Source organism: Hetaerina americana, unplaced genomic scaffold (assembly GCF_022747635.1).
Source record: "Hetaerina americana unplaced genomic scaffold, ioHetAmer1.1.p SCAF_6, whole genome shotgun sequence".
In the NCBI taxonomy this organism is placed as follows: domain Eukaryota; kingdom Metazoa; phylum Arthropoda; class Insecta; order Odonata; family Calopterygidae; genus Hetaerina; species Hetaerina americana.
Genome location: NW_027287205.1, coordinates 31275479 through 31292989, shown reverse-complemented (window position 1 = coordinate 31292989; position 17511 = coordinate 31275479).

Below are 17511 nucleotides of genomic sequence, written 5' to 3'. Positions count from 1 at the left end.
ATTACGGAAAATAACGTTGAAATTTTGCCTTTTTCAAAGATAGAAGGCATAGCTTCCTCCTATGTCCTTATGGTCGATGACTGAACTATATGCCCAAGAACCCCGAGTTATCGCTGAATTCCGAAAGAATTAAAAATGCGGGAATTTCGTCCCTCATTGCATTTGGGGTTAAAAGTGACCTCAGGGTTCTTCTCCAGATGAAAGAATAGGACGTTTTTGGAGTGTTGACGGTTACGTGAGCATCAAGGTTAGTGAGTCAACAGGAATGATTTATTTGAACGGAGAAACGAGTGGGAGAGAGGGAGATTGTTGGGAGGGAGGCCGGTGGTAAAAGAGGGGTTATGAGCTGGGGTTGAAGCCAAAGGGGAACCGCTTCAGATTGTAGGGTTTGGGGGTTAAGGAGAGGCGGAAGGGGAAGTTGAGTGGGGGACAAGTCAAAAGGTCAAAAGGCTGTGAGGGCACATGGAGGGAGTTCACATCGGGTTAAGGGGTAGGCACGTAGGAGCTGGGCAATAAAAAAAATATTCCTGCAAGAGGTTGAAGCGAAGCGGAGGTTTCGGACGGCAGGAAGTTTTCCACCAGTTCCCTTATCCCCATTCCTCCCCTATATCTCCGTGGATTCCAGCCTGTCCATTTTTTTTCGAATGAAAATGAAGAGGGATGCAGGAGATGCAAATAAAATTCACTGCCTCTTCTCTTATATCTAACCATAAAAAAATCTTGGTGCGGACGATTACGCTGTCACGGTTCGCCCTGGGCATGGATACTCTGAAGAGTTGGTGGAAGCGTGAGATAAAATATTTAAAAGGTGCAAATTTTTCCTCTCAGAGTAAGTTATTTGCATGGAAAGCCTTTGCAGAAGTTTCAACATATAGTGACAGAGTATGGATAAAAATTTCTTGTGATTTGAATGTAATAATAATGGAACTATCATTTCAATAATATTGCCTATTATTATAAATGGTTAATAAATCCAAGCATGCATGTCATATTTTTGATACTTGTCCGCCAGTATATTCATATGGTAAACTTTTATCTAAATCTAACTATTATTATTAGTGGGAATTTGTTGTTTAAGATAAGATAAGATCTGTCAGGAATATTTCAATCTTTCATTTTGGCAAAGCCAAAATCTGAGTATTTTAGAAAATATTTCTCTGTAAAAATATGCGATTTCATTTCGAAATTGACATTCAAGCGTAAGCCAAAATTATACTTGAAGGGACGAAGAATACCTACAAAATTAATTGGTTTAAAAAAAATACAAGAAGTTTTAAAGGCTTGAAACTAATTCAAAGTAGTCCGGACAGCTATTTTAACGAATTCATCTACTAATGCGCACCGAAGTGCTTGAAAAATTTAAGTATAAAAATCATTTGCTTTGACCAGGGTTTGTAACGGAGCCATCGCGAAGGATTTTTGCACTGTGAAATTCCTCAATTCATATTCAAAACTAATGAATTAATAGGAATAAATATATTCTTAATCGAGGAAAAAGTATTAAAGGTCAGCAATGGCTGCAATCGAATAATGAAATAAGTAATATCTGCAATGAATCCTAAAGCCTTTGAAATAAGATTATAAAAATACGATGAATAATTAAATTATCATAAAAATAGCCAATAACAATGAATGATAAAGTACCCTATCCTAATGATCCTATTGTTAAGTGTCTTTTTTATGTTTCTATCTTTTCATATAATATTGGTTAACGCCTGGAAATTTGTTATTTATGATAATTTATTATTCGTTAAGTGATATGTGATGAATATTTAGGAAACCTATTTTTGGTTTGTTGAACGAGACTTTGTCTTAAAATTGGAAGTTCACCCTAAGAATTGAAATTAAGACCTTGAGAATATGAAGTCTGTATATTAGTCGTAAAACGCCTGAGTACTACATGACGTAAAGTTTCCATGGAGGAAAATCTATTAACTCTATAAGCAGAGATTACTGAACTTTTATGGTATTAGGCCTGGCATATTGGAGATTATTTATTCATTATAGTTGATACATCTATAATTACTCATCCTTGACCATTCAACCTAGGATCTAAAATTGATTGAACTTCGATACCGGAAGATGATTTAAGTGGTTCACTAGGAACCAGGTAGGTAAGGTAACCTGGTTTACTGTATAATATTACTGTAGTAAATCTATTAATTGAAATTAAACTAGTATTTCGATTTGATTTATTTGGTACTATAGAACTCCTCTAAATCAAATTCTCAACCTGAATTTTTTCACTTCTCCGACTCGTTGATGTTTTGAGGGATCTGAGCATTCCACTTTAAACCCGTAAACTAAATAAAAAACTTTGAGTTTTCTTGAATTGAAGAACAAATTATGAATGATCAATCTTAAGAATTCTGCTTTTAACTGAACAATTAGGTACGTGGAGAAAATATTAATACTGAATTTATCAATCAGACATGTCAACGTTGAAATTCTTTGTATTAAATAATTGAGGATTGATAATGAAATGCCTTATTGCTGTTAATGTTACTACTAAAATAAACAAACAGTAGAATAATATGAATTGTTTACTGAATAATTTAAATACTTTATAATATGAAGGAAACATTTAATTGTAGGAAATGTTGCAAGGAAATTGGCCATATTTATAGGAAATAGTAGTAGTCGATAAATAGTAAATTATGTTAACGCAGTATTAAAAACAAATTATGACTTTTTGCATCAGTTCATGAGGTTGTGCAGGCCAGTAAACGTTAGTAATCGATTTTTATTAACAAAATTAGACATTTTCACTGCCACGTGCCATCTAATTGAATTTTATTGCTTTTTCGTTGAGAAAGGAAATCCTTAATGACGAAAAGTCAGCACTTCCAAATACAGATGAAAGCGCCTCGGTGAAACATCATCATCATAGTTGGCTAGAAATTTCAGAATCGTTGACAAAACTTTCTGCAAAATTAATGGAAGGAACTAATAGAACGACGTGATCCCTATCAAAGGCGGTGATAAATGAAATTTGCTTTGATGTATAAACTTAATCTAAAAGCCGTGGCATGCGTTTAATGCTCTCTACGACTGCTCATATTTCAATTCCTCGGAAAGCTATTTTCTTTGCTTAAAGACGTAAGCAGTAATTGATTCCTTCAGTCATTACTATTCAACTAAGTCGGCAAAAAATAAGAGAAAAGCATGCGCGTAATGGTTCTGTCAAATACTAACGACGAGGAGGATATCATCTTGTGTCTCTTTTTCATCCATTTCAGCCCCCTTTATAACGGGTATTAGAACAAAACCCCAGAATGCAAATAAAACTTCCATTCCATCCACTTGCTCCCTCGTAATTGAATGAATGCTTGCAAAAAGATCTAGCGTAGGTGGTGTAATTGTTTGGCGAACGCAGTGGCCGACATGACTGCATCACATGAACTCCCAGTAGATTGTAGGTGACGACTATTTCTTTATTGCTAGAGGCAACAATCTACATAGATGAACGTGCTGATCAATGGTCCTATCTATTTCCCAGATATTTGAAAGCAGGCGTCGGAATCAGGTCGCGCAACTTTGATTTTTCTCCATTCTTTTTTTAATAAAACTCAATAACAAATCATCTTTTAGGACACTTTGGAAATGAATTAACAAGTATTTATCACTGTTGATAATACTCTTTGGACCATGCGGTGGGGGTCAATTTAATTTTATTGTAACTATTACTCATTTCGATTGCCGCAATGCAGCATAGAAGAGTTGCTTTTAATAGGTCTACATAATTCATCATAACACATGCATCTATAGTTAAAGGATTTTTGAACTAGCGATTACGAATAAGGAATGACTATATGAAAGTGTTCGTTTGCATAATAAAAAATCACGTGTATCGTCTTCCAAGACTCTCCTTTTATGTTCAAGATTTGGTTTTTATTAGATGGTTAACTATATATTTAATATGATCTGTTGATGGAACAGTTCTTTTGAATCATTCAGATTCATATTGTGTCAGATTTGGTTCGAAGGACCTCTTTGTTCATTTCTTATGCTTTCACGGCACTAATTTCAAGCTTTGCTAATCTTGATGATATCATACGAAATAGCGTTCGGAAAAAATCCTCGGAAGACGTCATTTAGGACAAATGGTTAGCAAATTATAGCAGTAATACATGTAGCACATTTTTACCTTTGCCGCACTAATTGATTGATAACATTAATTCTCCTTTTACTATAAATGTAATTATCTAATGGCCTTAAACCATTCATTACATTCTTCATTTTATAGTATACCTTGATTATTACCTCTCCTGTTAAATTATCATCAAAACATACCTTTCAAATAGGTAGAATACCTTGATGATATTTTAAAATATGTTCATTAACGTAAATGAAATCCTTACCTTTTCAGCAGATTCAATTGATATTCAATCATTCATAATAACTTATTGCCCATGCCATTTTAATGCATTAATTTAGTCGTGCTTGAAAGTACCTATCAAGTAATTCGTAGTAGCTTGGGAGTCAAAATTGTGGATACGATTGAGATTGCCACAAATCACTATCTCAATTAATGCCTCCATAGATATTTACTGGAAAAATTTCTATTAATTTATTATTTCATACAGTGGTATGATAGTATTATTAATTTCTTTATAGGTCAATCGACCGAACAATTACTTTTAAAAACAATTCAGAAAAGTAGACACAATTGTACAGGTATTTTTACCTATACTCGAAAAAATATACCTGTACTCGAATCGGCATTAAAATTCGGTATATTACATTTCTCTGTTTATTTCAACCGATTAATCGGATCTCCCTATAATTTTGCTATTTTCCTCAGCATATAATGGAAAGAATCAGAACGAAAAAATGATAAAATTTGGAAGTGAATAATAATTCCCATTGGTGATAATATCTTATCTTAATTTGTTTATTTTCTAATTTTTCAATATTTTCCTTTACGGGTGAGAAGATATTTTCTTACATACCCCCATGAACCTTTTTTAGAATATGTTTTACTACTAATATAATTCAAATAGGTTTGACTCGACGAAATTTAGATATAGATTTACCGGAATACTCATATTTTACATTACTCATATTTGGGGATATTTTCTTCAGTTCAGTTTAAACTTCAGGTATATAAATTTTAAAGACATGCTTTAAAATCATTTTTACAAATACTCCTGGGAAGTCGGTTTCTTTGAATTGAGTTCTCGTGCAGTGCTTCGTTGGTTTTTGACAAATGAAAGCTGGGAGAGAGCAGTCTAATATTCATTAATTACTTCGTGGGAATATTGATGTCATGCTTCCGCTTCAGTGGTTTGAATTCCACCTAAAAACTATTCGATCATAATGCGGACAACAAAATTCAAAGGATTTTGTGTAGAGGCCAAGTGATGAGTGAAGCATAGGAGTAGAAATAAAAAAAAATAGGGAAAACACTCATTATGTTAATTTTTTAAACTTCTTTGTGGCGTTATGAAAGGCCTTAATACATATATGATTGGTGAGCGTTTGAAAATAAAATCACCCGGCCTTGACCTACATGCGTTGGTTTACGTTGCGAACCTAAAAATGGAAGCTAAACTCAGCGTTCCAATGCACGCCCTTAAGCTGTTCTACCTTTGCTTAACGAGTGATGCTCCTTTAAATTTGCAAATGCACCAAGCCTTCCTGGAAAAACAAGTGTTTGATCAAAGAAAATTAAATGAACATCGAAATGTTTTTGCGTGATGGAATGACAGAATATCCAAGCAATAGGAGAATATGTTTTGCAATTCGTCTGAGAGATACTTATATCTAGTTGAAGTCAGTAATTGGTGAATTTTTAAAAGCGGGCCCTTGAAAGATCATTTAAAAATTGATTTTTTATTTTTCCACCCCTCTCTTCAAGATATAAATTCCCAGTGCGTTTATCTGTGCAGATTTCAGTTAAAAATGCGTAAAAATATCAAATAAACGGAGGCTATAACCCTCAAAAGTAGTCATATAGGCGTTATACAATAGGAATCTGAATTATGTAGCTCAATGCATACGGAAGCCAATTGTGAAAATAGAGTCCATTTAAATGACAAAAAAACCTATATTTTTTCTTTAATCTTCTTTTTAAAATATGAAATGCCTTCAAAATACCATTCTTAGTACCCGAGTAGTTGCATACAGTTTTTACACAATCTATGGTAATAATTATAGCAGTCATTATATGATGTATCATTGAACAATGACTATGAGCGTTGATTCTGCTTTTACATCTACTAATAGTAGTATTCCATTAGTCACTTGATCGTTGTCTACTGCGCTTCTTCTTGCCTTTTATTTCAATATTATTGTCAACTCGCGCTGGCTCCCTGATGGTTTACCTCCCCTCTGCCTATATTACTCTATAATCTCTCCAGCAGTCACCGATACCCATCTGTTTCACCTCGCACGTCCCAAATAATCTATTTTTCCTATCCCTATCCATCGATTTAAAATTTATCAATTTTCATACCCTCAACCCCGTCCTAACATTCCATATTCCTATTCATATAGTTCGGTTCCCTCCTCTGACTTCTCTGTTGCTGTTGTCTTTTTCGCCTTGCAAGATTCTTATGAGATGACGATAGCGGAAGCCTTACCTATTCTGCTGTCGGACTCGATGGACGGACGATCGAGCCGAGTTCTTTAGTTACCGAGGCTCATTTTAATAATCCTATCGATGATCCGTCGGTGGGAAAATGATTGAGGTATTTTACTATTGCCTTCATCTATAATGTTTTTCAAGTGACACTATCCCTCAGATAACTGTTCAATTAGGGTCAGACGCCTTTGCAGCTACTTGTTTAGGAACAGTCGCTGGGTGTACTACCTTTGGTCAAGCTCCTGCCCTTTGACCTATACAGTATGTGTTACCCTACCGAAGTAAGGATTAATACCTTTCAAATAAACTGCTTTGGTTATTTTAGTGGTAGACATTAATGATCATTGCCTTACCTCATATATCATTGGGCGTGTATAGATTATAGTACTCGTAAACCGAATAAATAATTCCAAAGACAATTATTTAAAAATTTCTTGCCAAAATTTATTTAATACTTAATCACTGCCTTAATTCTTCCGTCGAGTTTACAGGTGCTGTTTCATAGAAACTAGGTCGCTAATTTACACGGTTGAGTTTTCAAGCACGAACTTTTATTTTGAATCAATGTATATAATATCTATACTGGCCCAAATATTTCTATCGGTATATTTTGCGCAGAGCGCTCTATCTATATCTATAATTTATTTGTAATCAAATCAGTTTCATCTAACCTGGGTAGTAAGTCGTGCGTATGCAATGTTTAATGCCTTGCGTATTTCCATACGGTGCACTTTTAATAATATATTATTACCTTTGAACACTAGTTATTTGATGATGTATAAAACTATATGGTGATGATATAATGCTAAATGAATGTTTAAATTACCGAGCATAAAAAATAATTGTTTTACGTCGAATAATTATTATAATAGCCCATAAAAAACTGTTGCTTTTGGCTAGTGGGGACGTTTTCCAAATTTTAAACTTCAGGGGAAGCACAAACATTATATGGCTGGTTATTAGGGGAAATATAAACTGTAACTAACAATATTTGAGTAGAATGAATCATTAGTAAAGTATATTTTTACTGATTGTTTGTGATATTTAATATTCATCGATTTATAAAATATGGTAGCAGCATTGGAAAAGGTGAGGTTTGGATCCATTAGATTTGCATACAGGAACAAACCCTGTCAATGCCCTGCATGGCGACATAGATGAAAAAAATAAATATACTTGCAAAAATCTCTAATTTGTTGTGAGGTATGATTTTATTGCAATTAATATTTCAACCACAGTATACATTTTACAAGCATAAATAAAATTTTACACTATTTTAATATATGCCGGAAAGATAATAAAGTACATATTTCTGTTAGTTAAATTTAATGCCAAATCATGACAATCCTAAGGTCATAACTGTCATCTGCGTAAGATGCCATACCGAAACACGAAAAATTTAAATATTTACGAAGGAAATGCGACTACTTAGTCACAATGGAAGTTGAAGATTATTCATTAATAACTGTAAATGGTAAATGATAATGACGGAATCGTTATCTAAATGGTTCATATTTATTGAGCATGTACCTTCTCGTGGTGAGCAACCTATGCTAACGAAAAGCTCGGAAACGACAACCTATTTGCTTTAGCGAGACACTTAGTGCCCCAATACACGTAAATAGGCATTTTCTCCTTATTATTCAAAAGTTCATACAAAGAGACACGGAGAAATACTTCTGCTTACCTGCCGCCTTATTCTTGCTGCTTCCTGAAAGTTTTGCATCATCACTCTTTTTTATTCTGGTACATGAATATAGAACACCGTTGACGCACCCATAAAGCACGTATTTATTTATGTTCGCTCTTTATTATTTTACGACCATATCACCGCGAGACAGAAATACGTACGCATCTTAAGCTGTCACGCTTGTCTCCCCCAACCAACACTCGAGTCCATGCTTCTTCTGCATCCCCCTCCAACTTGTCGTCTCGACCTCACCCTCCCCGCCTCTGTCTTCCGGGTCCTTCCTTTTACCTAGGTTTAAACCCCACCTCCTCCAACCTCAACCGTTCCGGAATCTATGCATCCTTCTCCTCCCCCCCCCCCGCTCAACTTCCTCACCCCACTCTCACGCCGCCCTTCTATCCCTCTTCATTCCTCTTACCCCTCTGTCAACCCCTTTTCCTTTAGTGCGTGTCATAGAATGCCAATTTGCACTCCATTAAAGCCAGGGCGCCTGCAAGGAGCAGATAAGGCACCTTTTAGGCGAACCACAATAATAGTCCCACCATACCCTTCGCTCCCCTTTAGCAGCCTACCCAGGCCATCTTCCATTCGCCGTCTTCTTGCCACCCACCCAACATTCGCCGTCCCCTCCGCTCTATTCGCCAGGATCCAAACCGCCCCCAATGCCTCCTTTCAATTCCACCCTTCCTTTATTCAATCTCTCGTCACTCGCCGCTTCCAATCGCTATCAGTGCGTAGCTACATTTCCAACACTATCCTCGTTTCTGTTTATGTTATATATATATATATATATATATATATATATATATATATATATATATATATATATATATATATATATATATATACAAACACACACACACCCGCGCTCGCACACAAACGCACATACACAGGTACACGCGTGTGTGTGTTTTGGTGTATTTGTGAAGCGGCTGCAAAGGCGTCTGACCCCAATGGGACCGCCAATAAGTGATGCCGACTTATTAAAAACTATTGAGGTAGGCAATGGGGAACTATTTCAATTACTTTACCCAATAATGTCATGATGGACCCTATAGAAATAATGAATCCTAGCAACTGTGTGACTTCGCCCAATCGGCCGTGTGTCGTGACGACTACGGGAAAGAGAAGGCTTCCGCGGGCGTAATCTCACGAAATCCTTGTAGAGCGAAAGAAGCAGCCGAAGGACTGAAGGCTTAGAATGTTTGGCGAAGTGGAGAAAAAAAGACCTTTTTCGAATTGCCTTCATCTATAAATATGTATGTATATTATATATATATATATTATATATATATATTTCTATATATATGTATGTATATATATTTGGGACGCGGTAGTCCAGTGGGTAGAGCGTTGGACTGCTGATTGGAGGGTCCCGGGATCCATTCCCGGGCAAGGCACTCTGGGCACCTGCAGCTCTATCCAGTGATTTTTCGGGTACCAGGTCTTCCTGGGAAACGTGGCTTAGTACTGGGTGAACTCTACCATTACCTACTAAACCGACCTTCGGGTTGATTACTGTGTATATAGTTTATATATATACATATATATATATATATATATATATATATATATATATATATATGTATATTTAGAGGTTGAACGACTTATTTCCTCAATATTATCTAAAGTTAAAATTAATCTTCTGTTCCATCAGAAATTAATTATCTTTGTTTTGATTCAGACAGTGATCCTTGGAGGAATGGCCATGAAATGATTTTTTCCGCCAATTTATATCATATAATCAGTTTCAAATTTACTTTCGTTCCTATCTTCATCATAATGACTCTCTTTCATATAACCGATGAATACTTCGAATCTTACAGCAGTGGAAACATTTCTTACTCTTTTGGTCACCCCATCCAGATTCTATATCCGACACCAGCACATGAGCACTTTGAGATGCTCACAGTTATCATATGATGATGCCTTGGCAACTGATACATTATTTTTCTCATCGATATGTTTTAAGTCCTCAATGCGTGTTAATATTTTTAATAATTTTTTCGTATTAATAAATTCAGTTTTATTTTTATTTGTTAGAATAACGGGCCATTAACCACTCTCCAAGGTCCGTATTATATGAGAGATCTAAGTTTTGGTTGTGATATTATAATAATAAGAAAAGATGTTATCAGAGATAGCCTTAACTTATTTTTTTACTTAGATTTTTTCAGGCCCACTTGTTTGCTCTTATCGTCACTCAATTCGGCTAGTAGGAAGGCCAAAGGTGGAAAAGTCTCACTGTCGTAATATACCAACACTATGATCCCTTGTCCAATTATTTAGCTCCTTTTAAAATGGGTTTCAACGAATGCTTGGAGGAAATTATAAAAGAGAAAAAGAGCAGGAGATAAGAATGAAAGTTGTTGAGGAAATTATAAAATAACTTTGGTTTTCGGATGATCAAGCTTTAGTTAGCCTTTCAGACAAGGGGTAACAATCATCCTTAAGTGAATAACAATAACTGTTAATTAAAATATAAGTGTGATAAGTATGGGATAAGTATAATTTCCGGCGTAACAAAGGTCAAGTGGTTTTAGAGGGAGAGGATACCGAGGTAAAATTAAAAAAGGGCAACTTGAGGTTAAAAATTGATGACAATGACGATGAGTAAGAATATTGAAGAAATACTATTGGAAAGAAACTAATATGGAATTTTGTTTTGCTCAGCCCGATATTTTGAGTAAGTTGATAGGGGTAAATGGACGGCTTTTGAAATATGCGTGTGGCATGAAATTTTCGTCGAAGTTTAAAAATATTTAGCGGGAAAATCATTCTATTCAATAAGCAAAACTCATTCCTCATGAAAATATTATAAACATAAATTTTGCAATAAATTACTATCAACATCATACTATTATCTATATATTTTAATTATTCTCACTCCAGCCTTTGATACTATGCTTGTAGTGTTAAAATTAAAACAAAGGTGGGTAATCAACATTCAATTGAAATATTGGATAATGTATAGCATAATAAATTGAGCTCAAAATTGTATCTAAATTGGAATTTCATCAACACTTCGGGAATTGATGTATAATGCATTTATAAGAAGGTTGTAATTCTCTTTCTTTAATTATTATTAAATAGAATTTACCATTCTTAAACTTCGTCTCAAAAATGGCATTGTAGCCATTTGGTTGTTTTAGGGAGAAAACATTAGTATCTTCTAATACATAATTAAACCATACTATGGCTGTAATTTCTTATGGCATAAATATGCATATTTTCTTAATGTACTTATAAAGGCTCAGAAAAGGTAACGATGTTTATTGTTAGTAAAATTATTTGATTTTAGTGAATTCATATGAGTAATTTGCACTATTAATTTAAAATACTTTCAACGTCATTGCTAGGTTTGTGAGTATATAATATACCATTTTTCTAGGCGGCACGGCCGCTGTTGTTTTGCGTTATTTGATTCATGCTATATTCAAAAACACCTTTTTGGGAGGAAAATAGATCCTGCATATCTTGAACAGGCGACCGCCTTCTTCATTAAAAATTGCCTTTACATTCCGAGAATGTATTTAATACTTATTACTCTAATGTTAATAGCTTTAATGCTGATAAACCAGTAACTTTGCCCTGCACCTGACTACGGGAGAACTTTCCGATCCTGGGATTTGCTGAAGGCAAAATTATTTGCACTTGCGTTTGATGAAATGTTTTATAATTTCTAATTGCTTCTATGGTTCCTAAGTGGTCATCTTTGTCAAGAAATTATTATTATCGTAGATAGTTTGTCTATAAGAATAGACGATTCGATAATTGTGCACACGCTCCTCAAAAACTTAACATACTTTTTTCATATTTTCTGAAATAATCTTCGATTATTTTAATTAATAAACTTCCCGGTTGACGGTACATAAGACTATAAGTAGTAGTATTACTACAATCAGTAGAAGAATAGTATTTGATCGGAAGTTAGGGCGGATGAATTTCTGCTGAGATATTTCTCCCTTCTCTTTTTCTATAAAATGTTACACTATTTGCTGCTGCTGTTTCATTTTCGTAGCGCCTTTCCAGGAAACATTTGGTGGACTGTTATTGTCATTAAATGGGTGGTTTCCCATTTGGTTACTCTTAAAATACTCCATATATTTTTATAGATTGGCAGAGTCCATATTCTCCTAAATTCTTCATGATTTATACCCATTGACTCCCCTGAAAACACAATAAATAATATTTGTTGTTGTAATTTGAGATGGGATATAAAAGACATTCTTAAAATGAAGCGGAGGAAATGATTACAGAACCATCGGAATCGCTGGAGAAAGGATTGAAAGAAGGTTGTGAATGGATCGGGACTTCCCAGATTACGGCGCTTTGTAAGCTCTTCCAATGTATTCCTTGAGACTAGGAGAAGAAAGAAAGATACGGCTGAACTTAACATACGTGGGAACACGTTATGAATATAAGATATACACGTAGATGGCTTCACCATGCAGTGCCCTTATCGTGTTCGAAGGATTTTGAAGAGTTTTCAAGTCTTTAATTGATAATTTACAAAAAAATGACATTTAGTGTACAAGAATATCGAATTATCATCCCTTATGTCTCCTCAAATGCCATAAATTTCACCTAGGTTTATTGGAAGTTGAATAAGGCATGTGGTAATGAAAAAAACCTTGCGGCGAGAGAAAAAGCTCGGATAGAATTAAGGAATAACAGAGAAAACTAAATTTTATGGGGAGAAACCACCTACAATGTAAGGTAAAATAGGTTACAAAGGAATGATGTTTTTAAATTGTATTTAACAATCAATGAAAAATTGCAAAAAACCAATTATTCATTGAAATTATCTCCCTTCAGAAGTGTTGTAAGCCATACCCAAGCAGTGTAAATATTATTTTGTAGGATTGCAATTTTTTTTGGGATAATTGCATACCTGCGTCAACGTGTATGCATGAATACAAATTAAAAGAATATTACCACATGTTAGACTCCCAAGTTGTAACAATAAACTTTTATTATATAATTTCGGGTTAGTGCCAGCGTTGAGGAAATGGCGGTGCACTGCCTTCGAACAGCATAGGCTTATTTCTCGCTCCTTGTCCTGCATATGACGTTACGGTGACGGCCGTATCCTACGAAAATATTCTAAGGATAAGGCGTCTTCCAGCATTGTAGGAGAATCGACCGGAAGAAGCCGCACGTGTGTTTTGCATCAAGACAACGTTTCTTCTCATACAGCGATTTTACCCCGAGAGTTTCTTCGCAGCAACAACTTCGAATAGGTGCCTTGTGGTTTAACTCTTCCACAATGCTAACAATATTTAACATTTCCAACTGTGAAGGACACGCTTCATGGCCCAACATTTTCCTTTTGGTTACCCTAGGATCTGCAATTTTCCCGAAGGTAAAAGGGACCCCTTTCTTATTTTCTTGCCGTGGCTATTTCACGGAGTATTCATTGTATTCCTGCTTGCACATTCGTTAGTTTCCGAACTGAAATGAACTTTTTAAATATTTCAATTCATTTAAATACTATATGTCGCAAAAATTTGTTTATTTTGGAATGTATGCGGTTACCATACTCCATAATACATTTCCAAAAATTCCACTATCACCGACCACTAATATTTAATTTTTAAGAAGTTTACGGAATCATGTCATATTTCTTTTCCATGGTTTATCCTTTTTTTCTTAGATTTGGTGTTTTCCCAGCGCCACATCTTCGGGGGTTTTCCACCGGATCAGGTATTCTGCTGCGGACATTTCGATGGCTAACTCTGCCATCGTCAGGTCGTTGATGAACACCCTGAACACGATGGAAAACCAGCGAAGACTTCCCTAAACATTTTATTCTCCACTAAAATCTTCCAAATATGTAGCAACCTATACACATATAATTGATACGGTTAAATTCCAAAGAAACTGCGGGAGATGCCGCATCAGTAACTATTAACGGAGTCATCCGCTAATATACATTTCAATGCAACAATTTCAGAGTGTAATAATCATTCACCTTGACTGGGATTTGAAGCCTGATTTCGGTCAAGGTAAATGATTTGTACACTCTAAAATTGTTGCATTTATACGGTTACTTTAGAAGTAGGTGCAGTGAAGTAAAGCTTGAGTTTAGTTTGACACTTAAATTATTCGGCGAATTTGCAATGTACAGGGTCGCACCCAAAAGTGGTAGGACTGATTTTTTTACAAGAATTTTATTGACGATATACTTACATCGACTTAATAATCTTCAAAATATGCTCCTTGAGCTGCTACTCACTTAGTATAACGTTGCTCCTATTCCCCGTACGCCCGCTGGAAATTTTCTTTGGGGATGCCGTTGATGATCCTCGTCGAAGCCTCTTGAACGGCCTTTATCGAGTCAAAACGTCGTCCCTTGAGCTGTCTTTTCATCGGGGGGAAGAAGAAAAAGTCCGGTGGTGCCAGATCTGGAGAATAGGGCGGGTGCGGCAACGTGGCAACGCCGTATTTGGCCAGGAGACTCAGAATTTTCGGCACCATCTTGGCGCACACCTTGCGCATGGCCAAATCCTGTGAAATAATGCGTTGGACGTTGGATGGAGACAGACCCAACTGGTCTGCAATTTCTTCGCTGGTTAAGCGACGGTCTGTGTTTAGCAGTGTCCTCACTCTGTCCACATTCGTGTCGGTTCTTGCCGTCGACGGCCGTCCGGAGCGAAGGTCGTCTTCAACGAGCTCCCTACCCTCTTTAAACAACTTGTGCCACTCAAACCGCGCGCCAGAGAAAATCAGTCCTACCACTTTTGGGCGCGACCCTGTATATTGTCTCCATTTCGCTGATCTGTCATACCGCTCCTTTAATTTTTGTTTGTTTAATTTTTTCCGCATAAGTGGATACACCAATAATTGTTATCTGTTATACTTAATGCATTCCCTGTGTTGAGATTTCCTTTCAGTAAGCTAATTTGTAATGCCACGAAATAGTAAGTACTTGTGAAGGAGTAGAACAGAAAAATTTCCAATTACTTTTTGCAAGCATTTTGCCAGTATCAGTAAGCATTTTTATCGCAATCTATTTTTTTATCAGTCTTAGTCTGTCGGTATATGGAGAGACCTATTGTAACGAAAATTCTAGGACTCACTTAATACGACAGTTGACATTGCACCAGCAATGAAAATTCAAAGACGACGCATTCCATTCATACAAAATTACCAATTTTCCTCCGTCTTTGCAACTCAACGTTCTCTCCTTAGTCCAAGTTTTGAAGGGTCCATTGCCACCCACATAACCTTTATCCATGTCTCCCACCTCTGATTTTGTTTTAACTATCACCTGTTTTCCCTCCCATGCCTAAAATTTCTTATTACATTTCCTTTTTCCTTACTTATTTCTTCATTATCCTTCCCACCATCATCTCAAAAAGCTCAATTCCAGGCATATTCTTCAACCTCAACGACTAAGTTTCAGAGCATTGCTAAAAACGTCAATGCATATCGAAGACTTCTTTCACCTTATGTTTTTAACTTTACGGAAAGTTATAGTCATCTACTCTCTCCTCTGTTTTAAATACTTCACTTAGCCTAGTTCTTCTTCTGATGCCAGCCCCATCCGAAACACTTAATAAATATCAGAACTGTCCTCATTTCCTTAGAACTTAGTTAAGTTTCTTCTAAAACTCTTCCTAAATTAGTTACATTTTTTTACTTGATCTAATTTTTAGCCTCTAGGTAAAATGCTACTCTTAGCCTTCCATTTCTTGAGAATCTAATTACTGCTTCTTCTTGTCACTGATTATCATTCATTAACTCTCACTCTGGCTATGTAGCACTTTGATTGCTGTTTCGTGGAAAACTGTAAGTTTGAGATTACTTATTAGTTAGGATAGCTAATTTAAGCTTTCTACATCAGAAATTCTGATTTAATGAGTTCCCCAACTACTTTCATTACTAACTTTAGCTATTTCGATGCTTGTCTTATCATCTCTTCTGCGAATATCTTAAATAGCGTGGGTGACTGGGTAGTAGTAGTTTTGAGGGGAGGCGACCGACAGCTAAGGTCATTTGCGCCATAGGGGATGGATAAGAAAGGATGAAGGGTGGAGAGAAACCCGGCTTCGGCATTAGCCTACTCTTTACGAAAGGCGCCAAGGGGTCCGCAGTTTAACGTCCCATCCGACGGACGGCGTACTCACTCAAAGTGCCCTCCACAAAGCACCTCAAGTAGGGATCGAGATACCTCTGAAAAATATTCAACACCGCCGGGATTTGAACCCGCGCCCTCATGGTGGGAAGCCAGTACGTTAGCCCCCGCAACATCTCGATTGGGTGACTGGGGAGACCCATCTTATTACCCCTCCCCTTTCTCCTCAAAATAGTTCATTCCAATTCATGATTACCCGTATATCTTTTGACATAAAATAATAATTTATAAAAATTTTCATTTAATAATTTTATTGGCTTTATTGGTATGGAAGCCAGCTTCAGAGGCTTTGGGTCGATTTGGAGACTACATCAACTCAATATCTCGAAGGATTTCCCGGACTTACGCGTGGCAGCAGGTGTTGGGACAACGGAAATGGATGACACATGGTTTAAGCCTATAAAGGGGAGGAATGGAAAATTAATTATTTTACCCTAATACTGGTCTTGTGGTAATGTATATTGAGTTGGTAAATACTTAATCCTCCTATCCATCTGTTCGTTTGTCTATCTCTTAATTTTCCAATTGTAATCTAACATGCCAATGCCTACATTGACGACTGAAAAAATTCATTTACGCACAATTACTGCTTTAGCGATAGTTTAGATCTCCTGTTCTACTTATCAAAGGACTTTTCATTTTTTCATGCAGGCGTTTCTTATATATTTATTTTTTATATATTACTTAGATATGTGTATTTTTTCCAGGCCTCCAATGTATGTATTATGAGAGGAATTCGTGATTCTATATATATATATATATATATATATATATATATATATATATATATATATATATATATTTTCGATGTGAGGTCAATCTAAAAATGCCAAGCGATCTTCTTCCCATTTCCATGGCTTCGTGTTCCCCTCACGAGGGTTTCAAATGTTTGAATCTCGTATTGTACACTTGTACATATACTAATACATTCATCAGATATTAACGCATTTCTGTTAACTTCTTATGGACTATCCCTGGAAAGTATGGCATTAACCGTACTTATTTTTCGTAAATTTTCTCTGAATTGTTAGGTTACAGGCAATAAGTCAAGCGTTTCTTCTTAATTTTTAAAAATAATTATCGGCAATAAATTTT